This window comes from Leiobunum rupestre, chromosome 2 (genome assembly GCF_980474605.1).
Source record: "Leiobunum rupestre chromosome 2, qqLeiRupe1.1.hap1, whole genome shotgun sequence".
Classification (NCBI taxonomy): Eukaryota; Metazoa; Arthropoda; class Arachnida; order Opiliones; family Sclerosomatidae; genus Leiobunum; species Leiobunum rupestre.
Genome location: NC_143385.1, coordinates 32,464,587 through 32,490,697, shown reverse-complemented (window position 1 = coordinate 32,490,697; position 26,111 = coordinate 32,464,587). Strand labels below are relative to the sequence as shown.

The 26,111-nt window shown below is 34.4% G+C and overlaps 1 protein-coding gene across 2 annotated transcripts in view; it reads left to right on the top strand.

The window, feature by feature from the left end:
• The first annotated feature begins 8,997 nt into the window (after positions 1-8,997).
• The window catches only part of LOC149957356 (uncharacterized), a 68,279-nt gene continuing 51,165 nt past the window's right edge, over positions 8,998-26,111 (top strand). For both annotated transcript variants that reach the window (XM_090165547.1, XM_090165548.1), the window contains exon 1: positions 8,998-9,184. The gene's annotated coding sequence lies outside the window, so the exon portion shown is untranslated. The remainder of the gene's footprint in view (positions 9,185-26,111) is intronic.

The following is a 26,111-nucleotide window of genomic DNA, read 5'->3' as shown; positions in this document are numbered from 1 at the left end:
TAATTCACGTAAAAGTATAATAAAAAACGATTATAACGTAATTAAGCCTGAGTTTGGAAACTCGTTAACTAAATAAAAGCAGACGAAGTTTCGTGAATTATCCCGAATTTCTAATAGGGTCGCTAGTGTCGCGATATTCCCGAAAATAAAGATTTGAATTCTAACAATATGAATGGCTCGCTGGTATAGGGTGTAAGAGGGAGGTTGGTGAAGTTGGAAGTTTTCAGGAAACCTGTGGTGGAAGCTAGGGAAGAGCTATCGAGGCAGACTCTTTTTATTGTCTCTTGGTACTATGCTAAAAAAAATAAGGTCGGTTTTTTCGCGTCTATTTAATAACGGCGCGCGACACACGCTCGGCGTCACGAGTTAAAAGGAACGTGCGTAGTAAAAATCACCATTCCTTAAATTTGCAGCACGAAAAAATTAAATGTTTCTAAATTCCTTAAAAATTCTACTTAAGACGAAATACTACAAAAAAATCTATATCTGAATTCCATAAAATATTTACTAAAAAACTTCAAAGGAAATATTTCTAAATTTCGTAAGAAATTCCACGATAACCGAAATGGTACCGTAACAGTTTTTAAATGTTTTTAATAAAACAATTTTGCGCCATTTTAATAATTTTTCATTTAATTTACAAATTAAATGTCCTTTTAAATAAGCGTTTCTTAAATAACTTAACTAAAATATAATGTAAAATAATATCAAGAATTGATCTATATATATATATATATATATATATATATATATATATATATATATATATATATATATATATATATATATATATATATATTATATAAATAGATACATTTTTGATAATATACTAAAATATAATAAATATAATATAAACTATAATATAATAAATACATTATAATATAATAAATATATTATAATATAATAAATATACTAAATATATTATAATATAATAAATATAATAAATATATTATAATATAATAAATATAATAAATATATTATAATAAATATAATAAATATAATAAATTTATTATAATATAATATAATATAATAAATATAATAAATATATTAGAATATAATAAATATATTATAATATAATAAATATATTAGAATATAATAAATATATTATAATAAAATAAATATATTATAATATAATAAATATATTAGAATATAATAAATATATTATAATAAAATAAATATATTATAATATAAGAAATATAATAAATATATTATAATAAAATAAATATATTATAATATAATAAATATAATAAATATATTATAATAAAATAAATATATTATAATATAATAAATACAATAAATATATTATAATAAAATAAATATATTATAATATAATAAATATAATAAATATATTATATTATAATATAAATAAATGAAATGAAATGAAATGAAAAATCTGTTTATTGTGCTTACAACAGTACAAGTTGTACCAACTTGGTAATACACAGCAGAGTGTTATTTACAGTGGAAAATGAGATGGCAGTATCATTTAGTTAGGGATATTGTTAAACAATTTTTAAAATAGAGGTATAATTGCATGATAAAATGTCAACTTGACTATCGTAGTTGTTGCATGTTTCTTGCATGCGCAACAACGGGGATATAGGTTTTCTTTTAGAAAACGTATTAATCTGACGCGTACAGTATAGTGGCATATGGAAATTTAAATAGGGAGTTAGTTTAGTTAAATGAGATTTGTTAAGTAGTTTCCAGATGAATATAATTTATCGCTTGTTTAAAAATAGATGAACTGTTTCAAGGCTCAAATAGTCCAGGAGGTAGGTGTAATCGTAGGGTTTATTTTTTAGAAAGAATGTATGGGCGAGTTCCACAAATTTCCTTTGTACTCCCTCAATTTTGCGAAACAAGTAGTTAGCGCAACAACCCCAAGTGACCCCATGACAAAGCGTCATAGGCCAATTTTGAGCGCACTAAGCTGAGGTATAAAGTGCGAAAGCACTTAATGGATTTTAAGACCCTCGCCAAACGAATTAGGATACCGTAAAGTCCAAGGTCTTTTAAAGTGTACGTTCGAGGAACGGTATCACAATTGACTTGGTATTTGAAGAATAGAGAGTTCGACTTTCTAGTAAACGAAATGGCTAAGCTTTTGGAGCCGTTTGTTAATAAATTGTTCCGTAGGCACCAGCCGTGAATGCGATGAAGATCAGACTGCATACCGTGGCAGTCTTCGATACCTGTGATTGTTTTATAGAGTGTATTGTCATCAGCGAACTGGATGCCTTCTTCCAAATACAGGGTTCGTACACGACCTGGAATACCTGGAAAACCTGGAAAAGTCAGGGAATTTGAAAATGTTTCCAAAAGGTCAGGGAAAAGTCAGGGAATTGGAAAATGATTCCCAATGGTCAGGGAATAGTCAGGGAAATTTAAAATGGTCCAAAATAGTAAGGGAATTTTAAAATGACCCCAAAAACAAAACTGGCAAATAAATGTTTGAAAAATGTATTAAAAATACACAATTAAAATTTTTCAAGATTTTTACCCTAAAACATAAATTTATTCTACAAAAATGGTCAGGGAAATTTGTCAATTAAGTCAGGGAAAACCTGGAAATGTCAGGGAATTTAATTCCGGAAATTTTGTACGAACCCTGAAATAGGAACATCCAATCAAACCTAACCGTAGTCAGAGACGTTGTTTATCATTTTAACAAGTTTTCGGGTGAGAAACTTGCAATTGTCTCACTAGATCAAACTAAAGCCTTTGATAGGGTGGCCCATAGTTATGTGCTTTCTATTCTGGAACATATCAATATTGGTGATACGATTATAGAATTTATAAGGTCGACCTATCGATGTGCCGAAGCGCGCATCAAAGTCAAAGTCAACGATAACGTAACGGCGAATTTCCCTATTAAAAAGGGAATTCGCCAGGGGGACCCACTGTCAAGCTTCCTATTTGTGTTATCCCTCGAACCATTTCTTTGTCATCTTAGGAAGGAGCTATGTGAACATAGCTTAATCCTACCTTTTATACCACGGCATTTAACAAATATAGCCTTTGCAGACGACTGTACCCACTTTATATCAACCGATCAAGGACTTAGGATTTTACGCAATGAATGTGCCAGATATTGTAATTTTAGCAACGCAAAAATAAATTGAGAAAAAAGCTGTGGTTTGTGGTTAGGTGCTTGGCGTCATCGCTTTGATACTCCCTTGGAAATAAAAATTATCGGAGTAAATTTCAAAGTTGACAATATTGGGCAAGACAATTTTTATGATAACCTTCAAACAGAATTCACCTACAGGCTAACTAGCTATACCGATTTAAAGCCTCGCTTGTCTTTTAAAGCCCGCCCGCAGTTGTGTAACCAAGAAATTAGTAAATACTATTATCATTTACCGCTTTTAAAACGTCCAACAAAAATTTCAGAAACGATACTAAAAACGTGTTTAACTTATATTTGGGACTCTTACAAACATCGGTCGAGTAAAGATATAGTCATGCGGACAGTAGACAATTAAGGGAGGCTTAGGCTTGAAAACTATATATTCAGTGGCAGGTGTTTATAACGTCTAAATTTAAAAGGTTATTATCAAACCAAAGTCATAGTGCATAATTACATTTCTTCAATTATTATCTAAGGAAAACAAATTACTATGGTTTGGAGGCTGTAGTTTTCTGTTTTCAAAATGTTGATTTTGATTTTAAATTTATACCACAATTTTATGTTGATGTTTTTAGCTTTTTAATGAAAATGGAATTACAACTAGGAAAACCGCTCAATTTACAACAGTTTATTAGTTTACCAATTCAGCACAATCCATTTACTACAGAAACCGAATTTAACAAGAAATGGATCGAGCTAAAATTCCATTTTATCCACCAAATTTTTAATACAAATACGAAGCTTTGGTGTAACCCTTTTTTAAAAGGTGGCCTAAATATTAGTGTTCCCTCCCAGAGAGCACTAAACCGAGAATTTAAAAAAATTGTCACTGACATTGCAAAGTCTTTTCCCATGGATGAAATATATACCTGGGAAGAAGGCACTCCTGATCCTGTCTCATATTATAGCGATATAAAAATAAAAGCTAAGAAAGAGTTAAAACAATTAATAGAATGCGAAAAAGCCGATATAAAAAATACAATTTATTGTAAAAATATGAAAAATTTAAAAGATAGTGCTTTAAAACTATTTCATTTAACTGAGGATGAGATAAAAATTAACTACAGAAGCATTTGGCTCTACCATTTCACTGGTAAGGAATCTAACATATTGTACAGAACCTTGAAGGGAAATCTAATAACACCAAATGTGGCACATAAATTTTTTAATTTGTCCTCAATGTGTCCCTTCTGCTCCAAAGAAATAGGAAACCTCAAACATATGTATTTAGAGTGTGAAATGACCAAATGGCTTTTAGAACAAATTACAAAAATAGTTCAAAGTTTTAATAAGGATTTTAACTTTAAAAACATTGAATGTTGGTATAACGTTGTGGAATGAAATATAGAATATCTACAGGTGACACAATTATTGTATGATATTGGAAAAATAATTATATATTTTGCATACAAAGAAGCCATGAATTTAGGAAATGCCAACATGAAACAAAAGATAAAAGAAAATTTCTTTATAAAATTATTAAGAATATGCACTTACCATCAAGAAATGGAGAAGAGAAATGAGTGTAATTTTATAAAATTTTTAAAAGAAAGTAAAATATGCCAGATAGATTGCACCCAAAAAATCTCACTTAATCCCGATCTAGTCAATTTGTTTGTATTTTAAAGAATACTGAATTGTAATTATGTAAATATTAAATATAATATAATAAATATAATATATTAAATATAATATAATAAATATAATATATTAAATATAATATAATAAATATAATATATTAAATATAATATAATAAATATAATATATTAAATTCAATATAATAAATATAATATATTAAATATAATATAATAAATATGAAATAATATAATAAAATAGATAATGACAACCAAGGCAAATACTACATTTTGATCATCGCTAAAAAGACTGAGCAGTTCGAATATCACCGTTCACGGGTAGAAAATCGAAATTTTTCTTTTGTTAGAACAGGGATACAAAACGCCATTTCAGTTACCATTACGCTCGATTTTTACAAGTCTTGTAAAAATCCCCGAAGAAGGAGGAAGAAACGTTGGATATTTAAAAAAAAACAAATTGTGAATTTTAAAATCGTTTTAGTCTCTTTTATTTGATAAATTATAATTTATTATTTTTATAATTATAAATTATAACACTTTTGTAATTTTCAATCGGATCGGTGTAAAAATATCCCACTTTTGTATTGTACAGTAAACAAATTTTAAGGTCGTTTCCACTCTGAGATATCGCAGGGTACAATCATAAAGAAATAATTCCTTATTTCTCTATGGTACAATGTTATCACAAACTTATTTGTTCTTGTTCATACTTAAAATGCCAACTTCTATGCTCCCTTTAATAAATTTTTATGAGTAATTTATAATTTAACCTAGAAAGGTTTTGGCTTATTATAAATTATTAGGGCTCTCGTCAATTTCGTGTAAAAACATTTACTAAATCACGTGCTCAAATAATTCGTGCTCTGCCGAAACAACTCCATTATAAAAGTGCAATTTCCCTTTCTTTATAGGGACTTGGCAGCATGACGTCACGCCGTACCTTTGGCTATGGCCACCAGGCTGGTATTCTTTTTTTTTTCAGAGGCGTAGAGTTATACAGGGTGTCCACTAAAAAATTAACCAGGGCGAATATCTCAAAATCTGTTTTAGGCACGATTTTGAAATTTCCAAGTCGTATACAAGATGTAGGGGGAAATCTACTGCGAAAATGTCGATGACCTTGAACCATGTCTTCAAGGTCATCCAAAAACTAACTCGAGAACCGTAAGTGGTAGAAAGTTGGTTTCAATTAGAAAAGTGTTCCACGTGACTTTTTAAGTAAAAATAGCTTAAATCTGATCAGATTTGACCAATAAGAAGCCGAGAAATGCTAGAAGAAAAACAAGAAGGTCGTTAAGTTGATAACGTGTCGAAAGCGAGGTTCGGGAGCTGATAACTCTAAAGATACACGTGTTAGAGTACTGCAATTTGCTACACATCCTCATCAGGATTGAGGGTCTTGAGTTTAACAATTTCAATGACCTTGAACCATGTATTCAAGGTCATCCAAAAACTAACGCGAGAACCGTAAGTGTTAGAAAGTGTTCCACGTCACATTGTAGGTCTAATCCGCGTGTGCTGCAGCGCGGATTAGCGTTGAAATAAGCTAAGATATCGACGTCAAGGTTGTTTTCACGATAATCTCCTTGAATTAATCTATTAACATCGCCTGTTAATCGAAATCGATTGACTACTCCCAAAAACGTATTGTGCGTAAGTGTTAAACGACGATGACCCTGCCGAAAAATTGCCGCTGCTATAGGCGCGCATTTCTCCCATTTTCATAAAATAACCGAACCATTTCGCCCTTTTCTCGAATAGTATACATAACTTTATTATTTCTAAAGAAAAAATTAACTTTGTGGTTTCAAAAACAAACTTCGAATTAATATTAAGCTTAGCGTAAAATAAAATGACATTTGAAATTGGTTTAAATGTTGTTGTCATGACGACCACCATAAGGAGTTTGTCTAGCAAATTTCGATGTAACTCGAACTGGTTTCGAGTTATGTGCGTTTACTTTCAATTTTTGTTTTAACGACCTTTGCGATTTTGTAAAACAGTTCCTCGACTTCCTATTGGTCAAATTCGATCGAACACTTTTCTAATTGGAACCAACTTTCTAACACTTACGGTTCTCGCTTTAGATTTTGAATGACCTTGAAGACATGGTTCAAGGTCATTGAAATTGTTAAACTAAAGACCCTAAATCCTGATGAGGATGTGTAGCAAATTGCAGTACTCTAACACGTGTATCTTTAGAGTTATCAGCTCCCGAACCTCGCTTTCGACACGTTATCAACTTAACGACCTTCTTGTTTTTCATCTAGCATTTCTCGGCTTCCTATTAATCGAATCCGAATGGGTCTAAGCTATTTGTATTTCAAAAGTCACGTGGAACACTTTTCTAATTGGAACCAACTTTCTAACACTTACGGTTCTCGAGTTAGTTTTTGGATGACCTTGAAGACGTGGTTCAAGGTCATCGACATTTACGCAGTAAGTTTCCTCCTACATCTTTTATACGACTTGAAAATTTCAAAATCGTACCTAAAACAGATTTTGAGATATTCGCCCTGGTTCATTTTTTAGTGGACACCCTGTATAGGCCCATTGACGTTAGGTGAACCCAAAGTGACGAAATTCTGCGTTTCAACATTACTTCAAAGATGGCGCTAGTGGTCGAGGGTTACGGGACCCGTTTTGGAGGGGATACCTGTCCTGGAGAATCATTTATTTGACTATTCTCGAGATAAATTGAGCTAGTTTTTTTGCAAACAACTTTTCGATTTATAAAAGGGGAACAAAACTACGTGGCAGAAACTTTTCAATGAAGTTTATACTTCTAGCGTGTAACTGGAGTGAGCTTCAGGGCTGGACATAAGGCACTAGTCCCGACATTTGACTACTAAAATATATGCTTTTTCTAAAATTAATCGAAATCTGGAGGCTCACAAGTCAATTTGATTAGTGAAAAATTTACCTAAATATTCATAAATAATGGCGAAAATGCCGTATCATTTTTTTTCATTCATTAATCCCATTTTATTTAAAAAAAACATCACATCATGTAACTCAAGTGATAATAAACTAATATTTTAATTCTGGTGAATAAAGCAAAATGTTAGCTGTCCCTTTTGTTTTTATACCCCCATTTTTGCCCCCACTAGTCAGTGATTATTAAAATAAATTAAGGTAGAATGCTCACTAGTCAGGCTAACTACTAAAACCAATATCCTTATGTCCAACCCTAGTGAGCTTCCGGAGAACTAGACTGTGTTCCCGCCACGGTTTTCCACCTTTCCACAGTGTAACGGTGCTGTTTGAGCAGTTTCTGCAACGTAGCTTTCTCCACTACATTTTTTATTGCTCTTTAAGGGGGAAATCAGCAATAACTCTAGAAATAAGACATTCTTACGACAATAATTAAGATAATAAACCTCGGTTTTTTTGCATAATTTTTTTACAAACCTTAACTAGTCAATGATTGAAGATTTATATTTGAATTTTCTATTTCATATTTTATTTTAAATATTTTACAAACTATAGTTTTGGAAACTGGCGGCCTTAAAAAAATATTCACTAGTGGACCGATTTTTAAAATTAAAACTGCTCTCCATAGGTTTGACATAAATCTAGTTAACGATTGAAAATTACACCGCAAGCACAAGGAACAAATTTAATATTCATTAAAACCGTATTTTTTTTGTAATTAGCCTAACTGACGCGCGAAGTCGCTAAGGTCTTGGTGAACGACTTTTTTTAAAAAATAGCAAAATTCAAATGTAACGCGCGAAAGTATCGTTTTATTCCACGAGTTAATATTTCAGCACGAGTACGTTTTTTAAATGTTCGCGCGCTGCTCTCAACAGTACAATGAGTTTAACAAAATTACGTGAAATTGAAATAAAAATATTTTTCTGACAACACCAACAAAAGACGTTTCAGCGCCATCTCTTTTTTTTTCCAGAAACACAAAACCACTTAGTTCCGCCTTAAAACCGTTACAAGTCTTCGGAAATATTTGGCAACATGTGGCTTATAAAACAGGGAACGCGGCAGTTGTCTTTAACTCCTATAACCATAAAAAGATGGCACTGCTAGACCAGATTCATCAAAAAAGGCGCGTATTTCGACTAGAATGCAGCGTTCCAGTTCGCTAACTTCTCTCCATCCCGGCAAGCTGTTTTCCAAGGTGGTCGTTCTAATTTTCCCAAACAACTGGGGGAGGGGGACTCATGGGAGGGGGCCATAGGAAGCGCTCGCCTCTCTACAGGTGAACGAGAGGTGAACCATTCAGTCGTTGACGGGCGTCCTCGGCCTGTGGAGTACACGAAGCGCGCGCCAGTTCTGTCTCTTCTACCTATCTTTTTTTTAAGAAACTAAATCTTTCGTGTTTACCTAATTCGGGATAAGTGGTGGCGCCTAAATCGAACATGAACTGTATTCCAACCTAAAATATCTCTCGCCTACCGTTCTTTCGCAGTCTTTTCAATGGAGCTAGTACTTGTTTTAGGTAAGCATGAGTTTGTTTTGTCATTGGACTTTTTTCGCGTCTGGTATTTGGCAGACGTGACTTTCCCGCTGCGTTTCGCGTGACGTCTGCTTACGTTTCGTCTTCTTGAAATTTATTTACCGACTGGCGTGCATTGTTAACTAACCGATTAAGTGGATATTTAGCATTTGGATGGAGTTATTGGGCATCACGTTGATTTGAAAATTAAGTTTATATCTAACACGACAAGAAACATAACATTGTAATTTTCGAGGACTGATAACACCTCGTAATCAGTGTACAAGCCTGGGGCTTTGACTGTATTAAAATGATCACGTTACTGATAACACTTACAGATTTATCATTACCATAGGCTGTAATCAGTTTTTCGTATGCCTGTAATCGGTGTACAGAAATTTAAGCCCCTGGATAATTTTTGCTAATTGTCATACTTTTTGCTGTTATGTTGATGTATCTATTGCTAAAAGAAACCGATCTTTTGCTGTGAGTTGTAGATATGTAGTTCGGATGCTAAAAGAAGCGAATTGTATTGTAGGCTTTGTAGCATAAGTAACGTAATACCAATTAGCGAAAATTACCACCGAACTAATTTTCAGAGTTATTGCGCAATCAATTGTTAGTTCTCAGTACAGAGCCCCCTAGTATCTGAATATACGCAACGGAAAATATACTAACTACTACCAAGGACAATTATTCGCTAATCAGTTCCGTTGCGAACCTGTTCGAGAGTGTCAGTGTCGAAGAAAGATTTTAGTGTATTAGAACATTCAAGCCATGATTATACATTTGGGTTTTTTGGACTAAGTCATTAAAAGTGACTTGTTAGCCCATTAGCATTAAAACATTAGCATTAGAACAATAGGAAGTGTGATAGTTATTTTTAATATGCTTCTTATACTAACACGTGTAAAATAATGTTAAATTGACAAGGTCGATGACGAGGTGAGTCATGAATTTAAAAACTAGAACAATTGTTAATTCTTTTGAAATCTTTCGGCCATTATACGAATTTTCGAGTTCACAAATTTGTTTACTTAATTTTAAGGAGGTCAAACACTTAATTTATAATCAAACCTACAGTAGGTGGTTTCTTTTCTCCTGTTCTAGGACTAAAAGTGTACTCTTTTCCGGGGATAATAATTACTCCGCCCATAAACTATTCGCTTGTTCCGGAGTATTAGGGCTACTGTTTTTACTCCTTCTGAAAAGGAGGTGTCAAGAGAGTAAACCTCATTTTGTCGTCTAGTAGCCCGAATTTATCCGCTAAAAAGGCCACAGGCAGCTAATTTGGAAAAACGTTTTTACTCCGACCCGAACTATATTGCCACCATAGAATAGGAGTAAAATGACGTCATAGCGTTACTCCGAAATCCCGGAACAAGCGTAAAGAAACGACCTACTAGCTCTCAAATTAAAATACAATTACATCCATTGAATTTGGAATAGTACTCCATTCATAGAGTATACCCCGTATAAAAGTTAACTTAAAAAATTGTAATTTTAATTTTAATTTTAAAAGTAGTCATATTTTACTCACTTACTATTGGGGGTGATTCACCTCTATTTTGTCTCTTGAGAATTCCCAAAAGGAAAAGTTACACACAAGCGTTCGTGTTGTTATGACAACCAAAAATATTATTGACAACTAATAAAATATTCTTTGTCTTTTAAATATATTTTACTATTTTTCTTTTAGTTCAAATATGATTTGTTTTCGAAATTGTCGGTTGAAATTGGTGATTTTCTAGATTCACTAAATTTTAAGTTAAGTCTAGGCACGTACGCATTCAACTAAAATAATTTTGAAAATGGATATTTTAAATCAATATTACATTTTCACGAATATTTATTTAAAATTTATAATTATTTATATAGGTTCAAATAGTAATAATACTTAATATTTTTTATATTTTTGATTGGTTTTATTGACTTCGTAACATTATATTTGCATTTAGTAATATTATAAAGAACAAAATAGTAATCAATTTTCATTTATTTTTAATTTTAATGTAATTTCTATTAGATTAAATATTATATATATTTTTAATTGAAATGTTACTTAAAGAATTATTAAATATTTTCATTACCAAAAGTTTGATTTCAGCATCTTTCTTTAATAATATAAAATTTTTCTTTTAAAAACATAATTTATGGTTCGTAAAATAGTATTTCATTTTCCTCTGAAGACGTATTTTATTTAGTTCTGTTATATAAATATTTTTATTTACACTAATTTAGTTCTATTTATAGAAAATTATATTTCTATTTTCGTTAAATAAATACTTTTCATATATTAATTTTAAATTTTATACGTACCTAATTACCATATTTAAACGTGAAGAATAATTTATTAACGCTTAATAATGTCAATCTGTATCAGAAATTGGTTTGACCTCAAAATATTTCTTACAAAGAAGGTTAACAACACGCGTTAATATTTCCTGGCGTTTAAAGTGCCAAATAAACGCCTTTAATTTTAATATCCTTTCGTTTAGAAAAAAAAAGCCAAAACCACGCGTAAGGAAAAATTCCCGAAAAGGTTTAAAATCCCGTTTGACAACCTTGACAGCTAATTTCGCGACACGGAACCAACTACGTCATTCACGTGTCGCCACGCTCGAACCGTGGTTCCTTTTTTCTTTTGTTTTTATTGTTGTTGTTGTTATTTACGCGAACGCACGTGCTCTTTGGTTCGCGCTTTATCAACGCAACGACGTTGAGCTTGACACCAACTCGAGGACGTCGATGGAATATTTTACTGTATGCTCTGTGGAGTGCTCTATTTAACCCATTTTAACAATGAAATTGGATCTAGGGTCATTGTTGTCTGCAGGAAATTCCTAAAACGGGTCAAAGTTATAGGTTTTACGTAACATTCGAAGCACTTCGTGCGTGACCAATATTGAAATGAAAATGCTTCTTTTTATAAAGTATTAATTGCATGGTAACAGTGGAGGCTTTATCTGAGAGTCATCCGCGCACATCTCTTCCAATCAAAAAAAAAACTACGATTGATATGGATATTTTACGTAATATGTGTATTGGGGTAAATGTTTTAATTAAGTGTAACTAGTAGAGGTTTTCGGAGGACAGTGAACGCTGTGCTAAGTTCCAAAGTATAATTGTATAATTGTGGTACTCTATTAGACCTGTTGGTCATGATATAGTTCATTTACAAACGCGTCACTGGCGACGGGTCGTTTATTGGTCAAATTCACTTACGTCACCCAAAAAATATATATACATATATTTTAATAATCTTTCTAATTTACAAACGTGTCATTGAAATCAGTTTGAAAACATGAAATTCGGACGTAAAATCTCAAAATTAGAGATCTAAAGTAAGGGTTTGATTGCCGGTTTTAAAATCGAAAATACGCAAAAGAAATCGTACTCTCAAATATAAACATCCACGAGAAATTTTCAAATTATTATTATTATTAAGTCTTGGATAAATAGTATTAGTTCCTACCTGGATATATCACTCTATCGTTCCGCGTGCATTTGCTAAGTGTTTGTTACGGGAGTTTCGGAAAATCTCCGTTAACTTCGACGAAGCGGCGCTGCTGTCGCAAAAGCCATTTGCTGTTCAGGTTTTTTTCCAAGTGATATATCCAGGTAGGAACTACTATTATTAATCCCAGATTAAATTATGTTAGAAATACAATTTTGTAATCTAAAAATTTAATTTAACAAATTTTAGACTTCATAAAAATAATTTTTCTAATATAAATATTTTTGAAACCCATAACTTTTTTTTATAAACTTAGAATTTATATAAATATTTTTTTGAAAACCAATAACTTATGTGAGCAAAAGCTACACCCGGTATTTAAAAATGACGTGGCATACAAGTACCGGAAAAGAAATATGGGTTCAAAGCAGCATCCGGTTGATCTTGAATTCAGCCTCTGGCTCGAGGTCAGGACGAGCTAAGAATCTCGATATATCCCAATTTACACATTTTTGGCAGAAATATGCGAGAAAAAAAGGTTCAAGGTTTTGGATCAAACAGGAATTTGTCGAAAAATACTTCACCAAAGAGTATCCTTGTTTACGAAGTATTATAACTGGAAGGTACATACAATTTAACTTGTACACTTTTATCTGAACCTTCGAAAACTAGCTAAAATAAATTAGACTCTCGTAAAATTATTTATCTTTGGTTTTAGCGAAAACCGTTTTTAAATATTATCAACCGGTTTCTTTAAAGATCGAGAGCGAAACTAATTTAGATCTTGTTCGAGATACATAATCAACAGCCTATAATTATGGAAATAAAAATATATATCAATTATTTCTCAAATATATTTTTGAATAAAATTGTTTCAAATGAACTAAAATGGCCTTCCAAAATTGATTCTCAATTTCTGTTAGCACGATAATCTTTCCATTTAGCCTAAAAATCTCAAAGAGGACCTGATTGTAAAATATAGCTTACCTTAAAAATTCACAAAACACCATTTTTTACTATTTAAGTTTTAGTAATAAGCACCTATACTGCAATGTGGATCCCGACCTGGAAAATGGCATTTTCAACCAACCTTCGAGATGGTGACCAGAAAATAAATTTAAATTTAATAATAAATAATAATTTCTATTCACATTTAAATTGGAAATTTTATTCAATATACTTACAAGGAGACATCCCGAAGTGTAACCCACCGATTTTGTTCAAACTAGGGGAATTGGTAGACTTTCATGTATCATGAAAAATCCTTAAGGGAATTTATTCAATGGGCAACCGTTTTGCCATGGCAACGAAAATTTTTTTTGACAACACAAAATATTAAATTTTCCCATTGAAAATAACATGGGATTTTGACCTCAAATTGATCAAAAGTTGATCAATTTTGATGGTTTTTTTTGGTCAATTTTTCTATTTTTTTCTATTTTTGGCATTTTCGAAATTTTAAAATTTGTTTAAATTTTTCACAGTGGGGTCCTAGGAATCGGTTAGAACCCCATGTTATTTTCAATGGGAAAATTCCCATTTTTTGTTGTCAAAAATATTTTTCGTTGGCATGGCAAAACGGTTGCCCATTGAATAAATTCCCTTTAGGATTTTTCAAGGTACATGAAGGTCTACCAATCCCCCGAGTTTGAACAAAATCGCTGGGTTACACTTCGGGATGTCTCCTTGTTAGTAACTCTATTCCCATCATAACAAATCACCTGACCGAGTCGCGTAATTTTCAACACGAGAAGCTGAATTTTCGTCTGGTTAGCAGATGCTTTTTGATTTATCGTATGATTAGCGGATCTATGAAAATTCGACAGTTTATGAACTTCTAACGTTGACCACTTTTTAACTGAAAAGGCTAATTGGTAATCGGTCAAATTCGAAGGTACCATTCCTTCGTAAGTTCTGTTCAATCCAAGGATTGCGCTTAAATTCTTTGGGTAATCTACCTAATTCCACGGAGTTGGATACATCGGATCTTGACTGTATTTATCTTTTTGATTGAGCGTAAATAGGTAAAAATATTAACAGCACATATTTACATTTACCCTTTTACGCAATTTAACCAGGCCACCTGAATTATTGGCTTTAAAAGTCGCTTGATGACTTAGGCCTGAGGTGGTGCCTTGGGTATTATAATTATTATTATTATACTTGGAGTACCAATATATTTACTAAAACCCTTGTGGATAGATGTGGTATACTATATTGCAAACGAAATTTATCTATTTAGTAATAAATACGTGTTACAAGTTTGCATTTAAGGACCCAATTATCTACCATATTGTTAAATACAGAAATAAAAAGTGTTACAGATATTATCAAAATGAAATAGGATCAACTATGAGATACAATATTTTTCAAGAATATTTTAGAAATTGGCCATTTATTTAATGTCTTCCATTCGATTTAAGCGATAGTGTGGTTAAAATATGGCCTACATACATATTTGACAATTCCGTACATGCCTTGTACTACAAGAACTGGTGAGAATAAAGTTAACTTTTTAGAGAAATGCGAGATGAAATCAGGCGTGTCTTTTAGCCGAATAATGAACGGGCCACATTTAGAATTAAAGGAAAAGGCTCATTAGGAAACAATTATATGGAATCGGGTGTAGCGAACGTGGTCCTTTGAAGCAAATAAAAAGAAAAAATGTTGGAGAGAGTGTCATGCAGTTTTTGGACGATTTTAGACGCTTTCTACTTGACTAATCAACCTCGTAAAAATTTCACTTTCTTCAACTGTCTGCACTTTATTTCGCTTCAAAGCACCGAATCTCGACTAAAGAAAAAATTCGCTAAACCCGAAAAACTGTGCTATCATTTTTTTTGTTAGTTTTTTCTCGGTTACCGATAGAGAAAGAAAATGTGTGCTTTTTGAATCGAATATTTATCGCCTTAATTCTTGAATGGAAATTATGAATATTAATTTTTAATATTCCATTCAGTTTAAATCACCGTAGAGTTTATTAACTCCACAAATTAAACTTTTTCTGCTCTGTACCTGACTCGATCTAAGAGCCCGTTAATTTATGCAAATTCCAAATGATGTCTATTTGAGGCACGCGTTTCTGTTTAGTTTGGTACTATTTTCGGTTTATTTTGAGCTAAAATATTATCAAGAATGTATTTATTTATATTTAGACACTTGCTCCCAGAGTTCCTATAATTCCTATAAATTCCTATAATTTCAATATGCTCCTATAATTTCCTATTTTCTCAAAATTGTTCCTATAAATTCCTATTTTTTCGAAATTTTCTAGTTTTTCTATAACTATATCCAGAAATTACTATAATTTAAAAAAATAATATATTAGAAAACAGCCTTAACGTTTGAAAAAAATTGCTTTCTAAATAAAGCTTATGCTCTGGCTTAGCTAAGTATGGTGTTCCCGAAAACATCAAAGGTTGGGCTCCCAGAGTTCCTATAAATTCCTATAATTTCAATATACTCCCATAATTTCCTATTTTTTCAAAATTGTTCGTATAAATTCTTATTTTTAGCTAAAATGTTCCTATAAATTCCTATTTTTTGGCTAAAAATGTTCCTATAAATTCCTATATTTTCTATGAAATTTCCTATAATTCCTATAATATTAAAAAAAATATCGCTGGGAGCCCTATGATAGGTCAACGAATTGATCATTTCTTACACCAGGTTTAACAGATACTCGAGCTGATTGGCGTTAGTCACTTTAAAAACAGGCGATATTCCGATTTAATTCTTAATATCTTTAATATTTGTTTTAATCTGGCATTCAGATTTACAATTAATACAAAATGTTACTGTTCACAGATATCCGAGGATATCAGATATTCACAAAAACATGAAATATTATTACCTAGAAAGCGAGAAAATTCAGATAACTAATATTAAAGCTTAACAAATTCACGGTAAATTAAACTGAGGTGGGTAATTTCATAAACTGGATTCCATATTCGTGATAGCGATGGATTACGAAAAACGTGATGCGGAAAATCTAGCATACCGGTATTTTAGTTACGAACATACTGTAAAAGGTCAACGGTAATCAAACTTTGAAGAACATACGAAGAAGATTCATTTCACTATTTAATCTAGATCTGTTTTCCGCATGGATAGGCGAATGACATTTTAATCAATCAACTAGTTAGACTGAAACCCCTTTCAGAGTCGCCGTAAGATGGCGGGATCGTCGAACGCCCCCTGAACTAGGAAACATAATCTGGCTATCCGCTTTCGCGCGCTTTTTGCGCTTGAGTCGTGCACGCGGAATCACAGAAAGGAAACATTTTATCCCGTTTGAAAACCTTTCTTTTTATAATCGTGGAAAAAAACCTTCCTCGATAAAGAGAAAATGAGAAGTAAGAAAACACGACAATTATTTATAACCGCGCAAGGTCAAGTTCGTTCGTGCTTTTCTTTTAAAGAGTTTTCCCAAGTCTGTCTGATTTAAAATGGTGCCTAAAGGCATCTATTCCCATATTACATCAGACGCCGATAGGGGTCGTTCATAAAACTACTCTTTAAACACCGCCTACAATTTTGGCTACGTTTAAGTTGGAGTTTCAATTCCGTGTGCATTTCGATTTGATCGACTTTACGTCTGATACAATATTATATAACCAATATTCCAACATCCAATACTTAACATTTCCTCCTATGGCCAGAGCGGCGTTAGCAGTTTTCCGGGCCCTAGAAAATGCCTTCGAAATGGGCCCCAATGTAGCATTTTATTTTGTTCTAAAACCACTGTAGGGAAACCTATCTTTTGAATCCAGGCCTCAATGTAGCCTTTTATTTTGTCTTAAAACAGCTGTAGGGAAATCAACCTTTAGAATCCGGGCCCTTCGATATTGCGGGCCCTAGGCAAGGTCTTCTAACCGGGCCCCAATATAGCCTTTTATTTTGTCTCAAAACAGCTTTAGGGAAACCTACGTTTATAATCGGGGCCCTTCGAAAGTGCGGGCTCTAGGCAAGGTTTTCTAACCGGGCCCCAATGTAGCCTTTTATTTTGTCTCAAAACAGCTTTAGGGAAACCTACCTTTATAATCGGGGCCCTTCGAAAGTGCGGGCTCTAGGCAAGGTTTTCTAGCTGGGCCCCAAAATAAGCATTTTATTTCATACTAAAATAACTGTATGGAAAATTACTTTTAGAATACGGTATGGGTGACGTGGATAAACGTCACACCGAAATTACTGAGTAATATCAGTATGACGTTTATCCACGTCACCCATACATTTTCCTATAGATAAAAAACTGCCCTCAAAATGGCTACCATAGCTCAAACCTACGGAGCGATACTATTCTATAGGTTAAGAAACTTACAATAACTCGCCAAATATTCTTCCAAAAATAATTTTTTAAAACCGCGGGAACATGAATACTTCTGTCGTCAGAGAGTTATTATACACTTTTGGCTCTACGTGCTTTGTGAACAGCCCCAATAAGCCTTTCTATAAAGTCATTACGCTTGCCGAGCTTGTTTTAATATATCGCTTTCGTCACGAGATACGTAGGAGCTCAGTTCAATTTTGAAGGTTAGATCTTTATAAAAAGGGTGACTCGTCTTGTTCAACTTGTTAAAATGTTCCACGCGCTCTTTAATATTTTAGCGTAAAATGCTCGTGCGTTTTTTTTTATTTCAGGGAGCACGCGCGAAATCGCTCGAGCCCATTTCCTCTACAATATCAAGACGCGCGCGTGGAACTTTAAACAAGTTGAATAAGACATAAATCAGCGTCTATTGGCTATCAAAGTGAAACGTCACTTCTACGTCACGAGTGACAAGCCCGATACATCCAAACAAGAAGGTCAATGTTACTTTATAGAAAGGCCAATCGCGAAGGCATGGCGCGTACGGGGAACAGAACCGCCTTTGGCCGTGAAACTGGTCTGTTCCCTTATTATCAAAGACTATATAACGCTTCGCTTACTAGACAGGCGTGTTCCTAGGAAAAACCTGTTAACACCTCTGTAGCACTGTAAAAGCTGGGGTATTATTTGGACCCGCGGCTAGAGGCGCCACTAGTAACACAGCTCAAGGTAGGGGATATTTTGGGCCAGCGTCGAGATGGAGCCACAATCGGTATGCAAGTTGAGCCATAGAACACGCCTGTCTAGTAAGCGAAGCGTTATATAGTCTTTGCTTATTATTATTATTATCGTGGCAGTAGCGTGAGTCGCTCCTCCCCGAAGTAAGACTTCGTCTGTAATCGTGGAAACGGGGCTTCTTCGGCGGCGCTCGAGTGGCCATGTTGCAAAGGTCGCCCGAGACACGCTCTCAAGATTTTGTTCCGACATGATATTCTTTGTCGTTTTGTCTTTGAAGTTGCGTAGGTGGGACGTCAAACAAGATGTACCGAATATTGGGGTACATTTATTAATATTTTACCTTTTAGGACTGGTTTTCGTTGGGGTAAAATCTCCAAATAAGGACTAAAATCTCCAAATAAGGACTAAAATCTCAAAATCAGGACTAAAATCTCAAAATCAGGACTAAAATCTCAAAATCAGGACTAAAAGCTCAAAAGCAGAACTAAAACCCCAAAATAGGGACTAAAATCTCAAAATAGGGACTAAAATCTCAAAATCAAGACTAAGATCTCAAAATCAGGACTAAAATCTCAAAATCAGGACTAAAACCTCAAAATCAGGACTAAAACCTCAAAATCAGGACTAAAAGCTCAAAATCAGGACTAAAACCCCAAAATAGGGACTAAAAGCTCAAAATAGGGACTAAAATCTCAAAATCAGGACTAAGATCTCAAAATCAGGACTAAGATCTCAAAATCAGGACTAAGATATCAAAATCAGGACTAAAATCTCAAAATAAGGACTTAAACCTCAAAATCAATTTTTCCGAAATCGCCTCCATATTCAAAACGCTGTTTACAATATTCAGAAATGTCTGACAGCCCGGAAATCACTTTATTGGATGGTAATTGTGTTCGAAAGCGTTGTCTTTACGATTGGAGTAGAGCGTGGTGAAATTTCAGTTTTCGATTTTCAAATGAACTCTTGCCGCTTCCTTCCTAATTTAGGAAACGAAAATAACGTCCAGTTCGGTTAATGACGGAATGCATTAAGGTCCTTTCTCAAGAGATACAAACTTCCGGTTAAAAGAAGCGATAAACGGTTCATTCACGATTTCGAGCTCAGCAAAGCGAGGGAACCAACGAGATTGAAATCAACAACATTCCTTTTCTACTTCTGCCGCAATCAGCGGTCACGACGACGAACAGGGGGGAAGGCAAAGGGGGAAGCGAAGAAGCCAAACAGACTTACGAAATCTTTGCTCGCGCTTGGTTATTACCTCACCAAAACATCCGAAGGGGGGGGGGAATCTTCCACCGAAATACGTGTTTAAATATGCAGTTTTAAAGACCAAAAGCTATCGCTACGCCCTCTTTTGGTTGTCGTCTTAAACTAGATAGGTAACGTCTTAACAGACTGGTCCTTGGAAGCCAGTAGCAATTACGCGTATTGTTATTGTGAATGATGTATGTGAATTTCATTATACACTGTTTTGCGTTTCCTCCACGGTAACACAGACCAATTACGATGGCCAGATTTAGGCATTTGTCTCTAATTTGACAATAGCAGACGCTAGATCATAGGCGCTACCTCGGAAGAGCGTGGGACTGCAGCGCCACCTAGACTCGTTTCGCTCGAGAATAATCCTCGTTGACAACATTATTATCGACCTGATTAAAAAGTTCATGCATACGCCGCGAGCGAACTTGGCACTTCGTGTAAATTCCAGGTAACATTGGTGAGGAATCTCCGACGGAAGTTGATTTTTGTTATTGAAAATTGGCAGGAATCCATACTTTTACTTGGAATGTTTATCGAGGCAGATTTTCGTCTCGATGTGGTTGACGGTTTTTTGACGTCACTAAAAAACTCACTATGTTAACTTAACAAACAACAACGTGAGAGGCTAGCTGCGTTCTCCTTGTGTTTGTTGCTCCTAGCTGGCAGTAAACGATGATCAGTCATTTTGAGGTCTGCTATTTAAAAGTGAGTGGTTTATCCACGTGAGCAAAAGAAATGATGAGAGCACTTCAATCTATTTAAAGAACATTAATGGAATATTTGCACCGGAAAAACTGGAAGCCTTTAAGCGTGAATTCATTTCAGAATGCCTGGTTCTTTCGTAGAATGTGCAAGTGGTTTTGATTTGAATTTGCAAATACGAAAGCAATTAAAGTACCTCACGGCTGATTGGTTTTGTAAATACAGAAGTCCGGATATCTGATTTAAGCGAAAAATATTCACCATTTTCAGCTCCAAGGATAGAAGAATTCCATAGGCAAAGGTAGTAGCCATAAGTATAACTCGTTCTAGAAATAATGCCACCTGATGAGAGCTACGGGAACTTAGGAAGTACCGGAATAGGTTTGAGGATTTATTGATATTTAGCCACTCGAGTTAAACGCTGCCGCCATCTATCGACGTTAAAATACCAAAGACGATAGCACAGATTAGAGATTGATTATAAAGTCCATCCCACTATAGTCTTCTATAAGCTCTATCTTGATAGCCGCTTTGTTTTATTTTATTCGTCTCGAAAATTCGCCAAGTGGGAACTAGCCTTAATTAGACTGAAGAACAAAGTCAGAACTGTGAGCTCAAGACTGACGCTCAAAAGATTTTCAAATTGTACGATTTCAAAATTACTTTTCACTAATTCTGCATTATGAGGTCTAGCAGGCCTACATATTTGCTATTACACCCTAATATGCCGACGCACTTTCACACGCAACATGAATATCACGCCCGAAACGAGTCTAGATGCCGTAACGGCCTATAATCTCACGTCTGCTACATATAAATTAATAAGTTATAAGAATGTTTATTCTAAAATAAAATCATAAAAAAATAAGCAAACGACGCAAAATTTACATTAAAATGCCAGTATCATTATTTATTAAGTCAAATTTACGATTAACGATAGGGGAAACCTAATAGCGTCTGCTTTAGCCACTACCTAGGTACCTAGGTTTCAATGGCGAAACAAAGGGGGAGTAGTGATAGTTTTCGGTCGCGAATAGCTCTACCGATTTTCGGCGATTGTATAATTATTACACAAGAATCCCGTAGTGGCGCTGCGGTACTGTTTTTTTAGGGATATTAAAGAACAAACCCATCCAGTCGTTGTATCTCTAGTTCATACTGCTAAAATCCCCAAAACTTTACTTTTGTGTTGTTTGTTATGCATTTCTGTTCTCGTACCATCCAACTACAATTATTTTTGGAATTTTCGGTACTTTCAAATTTCGAATACAACGACTGCTCTTATTTTCTCCAATTTGAAACACTAACCCTATAATATTAATCCACCATATGGCATTTCCACCGTAACATACCCAGTGTTTTATATTTCGTGAGAAAAAACATTCGAAGTAAACAAAGAGTCATTGTTGGGAATGTGGAGGCGCATACGATCCAACGACGACGGAAATTCCGCCAACAGACTAAACTAAAGTATATTTTTATACTTCAATATACCTTCGCGTAATACTTATTCCCCACGTATAGACATGCTTTCCTAGAGTTTAAGAAAAGGTGGAACCTGCTGAACCAAGCGTAATAAAAATTCCATTTATTTCGGCGACTATAATAAACCTAGAGCTAAGGTTCTCCTTTATTCGCTTGAAATTGTTGTCCCAATTCACACCATCTCATTTTTCTCCGCTTTAAGCAATGAGGTTGTCATTTTTCTTTCAAATATAATAATCTTTAGAATTCTAGCTACCCGAATCGAGTCGGTTCCGGTATTCGAAAGAGGCCGTGGATGTAATCATAAAAAAGTTCCCTTTAAAAAGTCGCTGATGGTGTGTATACTTTAAGCGTGGATAATTAAATATTTTCGCGTCCTCCGGGCGACGGCGACGTTCTAGCGGTGTTCCCCGGGGGCAGGTCGAAGCCTTCCCGAGAACGGTTCTCACCAGAAACGGGTTGTCAAGGCTTAGCAAAAAAATGCTGTCGGGCCCGCCAATATTCCCGCTCCCAAATGGAAATTCGATACTGAACGATTAAAACCATATAATAAATTTCAAAGGAGAGCGAAATAATCTAGTTCGTTACGTTCATTAAACAGCGGCGGGGGCAAACGTCATTGACAGATTAAGAGAAGACAAAGGCTTAGCAATTGGAGAAAGGGCTGTTTTTCATTCGCGCGGAATTCAACAGGTTTTTGATAACTGGTATATGGCGAATGAACTCTAGTCGGGCTCCCGTTAAATGCGCGCGGTGTGCGTGGAGGCTTTCTCTTTGCTTACGAAGCCTATTCGCCATTAATTTATCAGATGTCTCGAGGACCGCCCCTGTATGCCCTCCCCCGAAATTAATGAATCTACAATTTGCCCACTTCATTATCTGGCTATTTTATTATAACCAGAACTTTTTCTACGCATTCTCTTTTCCCTTTTGTATATTACGCATCGATATATTTAAAAAAATTAAATTTGAAGTCTCTACTTTTGGTGAGATTATGATTGTTTGAATAAAATTTTTCAATTCGTGACAGCGTTGCCAGTTCCTGAAACTCAAATTATCGCACCAGAGCCAAAAAATTATCGAATTCAGAAAAATATTATCGTACGCTTGAAAACTGGCGCTTAATTTGAATTTGGTGTGGAATACTGACGTTAAACTTGTGACATAATATTTTTTTAATAACACTTTCCGAAACGAGTCTAGGTGGCGTAACGGCGCTAGCTTCTCCGAGGTTGCGCCTACGATCTAGCGTCTGCTACAGACAAATTAAATAGTCATAAGAACGTTTTTTCTTAAATAAACTTATCCTAATATAATCAAACGATTCAAAAAAGTATATTTAAATGAAATCATTATTTATAAAGTCAAATTTACGAATAACGATGAGGAAAAAACTAATAACGACTGCTTTATCCGTTACCTATCTAGGTTTCAATGGCGAACCAAGGGGGGCGTAGTGATAGTTTTCGGTCGTTAATAGGTTTTTTTTCTTCTAAAATCAGTAACCTATTTTAAATCAGGAATTCAGCTCGAAATTGACAAAAATTAATAGGAAAATTCGTACTGTTTTAGCTCGTATTCTCAAAAGTATATAATTTGTTTTAGTTCGCGCAAATTTGTTAAAATACCTTTTTGGTAGAAAAAGCAGTGCATTGTGAAATACATAACATACTAAATTCCTAAAACTATTACATTGATAAAATATAGTTTATAAATAAGTACATATGCGTACGCAGTGTGTTTTTTACATTTTACATCGTCAGGTTAAACTTCTCGTAGTACGCGCACGCTTCAGCCATTTTCAGTTCAGTGACTTGATGTCGCAACGCGTAGTCGGAGAGTTACAATAGGCCTTTCTACAAAAAAAGCCACGCTTGCTGATCTTGTTTTTATGTAGCTCATTCGTCACGAAATACGTAGAAGTTCAGTTAGTTTATAATTAAAAACCAGGGGTGCGTTCAGTAACGCTTATCAAAAACATCGACGAGTAATCGATGCCAACATTTTGTTACTGTACGATTTTTCGCGTTTCTATTTTGACGTCACGATGGGCATCCGATGCTCATCAAGAAAAACCATCTCTGAGAGAAGGTTGTTTTGATGTCTTGAAGTCGGTGTTTACAGTTTAGCTGGCGGAGGAATTAAAATTATACAACTGTAGTTTTAATAAAAAATTCTACTGGTTTGTTCAAAGGCCTATCATTTAATTGGAATTCCTCAGCTACTGCAATGGCCGTTTTCGCTTTTTTAATAAAAGACTGATGGTTGCAACAATTAAGAATATTGTCGTCAACAATTTCGTCATTTACCAACTCATTAATTATTGAAATTAATATTTTTCGCTTCCTCTGATTTTTGGGCCCCGTATCATTTATGGCCGCCATCTTTAAAAACAGCGCTGACGAGAAATAACAGCGTTCAGTAACTTCCTACGTCACTATGACGACAAGCCGCCATCAAGCAAACATCAACTAAAAACCGATTTTTAGTTGATGTTTGCTTTACTGAACGTACCCCAGGTTCCTCATCGAATTTACTCTTATGTCCAGGGCTTTTCGTAGTAAAACGTCATCGATACGTCACCCGTGACGCAGCAGCAACATCAAAACAAGAAGGCCAATGTTACTTTATAGAAAGGCCAATTTCGTCACTCTAACTTTATCGTAGCAATCTGTTTTAAACAGTTCATTCTAATTTTGCGGTGATAAGACTTCGTTTATCCGAGATTTCAAGGTCCATCATGCAAAACAAGTCTTTGACGCTGCTAACGTTACAAAATGTTTATTCAACTATTAATCCCCTTAAAGGGTGTAGGATCTTCCATGTTTATTGCCTGGCTCGATCCCAGCTTGTGGCACTGGGTGAAAACTTGAAAGTCGTAGTGTAAAGTTTGCAAGTTATCTCCTCACTGTTTAAAAGGGTTTTCTCACGAATTCATCTGTTTCCCCTTTTTATTAAAACTTGCGGAGGATAATGGCTATAGTAAGTGTAGCCAGCTGGTTGGCTCGTGTGTTTAGAAGGACTTTCCACCACCCTCCTACGCATTGTAACCCGGCCATCTGCTGCTTAAAGGTGTTTAAAGTCGCTAGATGACTTGGTGGTGCTATAATTATTATTACTATAATTATCAACAGCATTCCTAGTGGCAAAAACATGAAATTCGTTGAGACTCCATGCATCAAAACTGTACACAAGAAAATGCACGACTTTTGACGGGTGGCGTTCTCCTTGTGTGGAGTTCTGTATTTTGGCTCCTAGCTAGCACGAATTTCCGTTAAAGGCCGACTACATAAATCTTCGGTTTACTCTGTCTTTCACTGGAAGTAGGCTGACTGCATGGCAAACGTGTATTGCAGTAGGCCTACTTCCAGTGAAAGACAGAGTAAACCGAAGATTTATGTAGTCGGCCTTTAAATCGGTGGCGGGAATTTCGAATTTTCTGTTGAATTCCTAAAAGTTCCCACACGTGTTATATTAATCCATTTTTGAAATGTCTATTGCGTAAATTTCCAAGTGATCAATAAATTTTTATTGTAGATTATTTTTTTAAGCTTCATTATAGCGTATTTTTAGTATTAATTATGCTCCTTAGCTTTCATCAAATCGCGCGTATATGTACGTCAACGTGGTAATATCGGTCTTACCTGTTCTATAATTACCCTAGACTCGCCAAACGGATTTTTTAGATATGCCTCCCTTGTAGTACTAAAAATAAATTATTACTCCTGTTTTAAAATCTTATCTATGTTAATTAATGAATTATAACTTTGAAATATAACGCAATAGACGGAATTTTCCAAAATTATATAACGCGCCGGTATACTTAACAATTTAACCGAAAACAGGCCAAATTCAAAATTCCCGCCGCTGATTTACCGGAAATGCGTGCTTGTATCTTTCCGCCAAATGTACTAGATATTTTAAGTTTCTTAAACTGCAACTAGGTTATAATTGGACCATCCCAAGCAAACGACAGA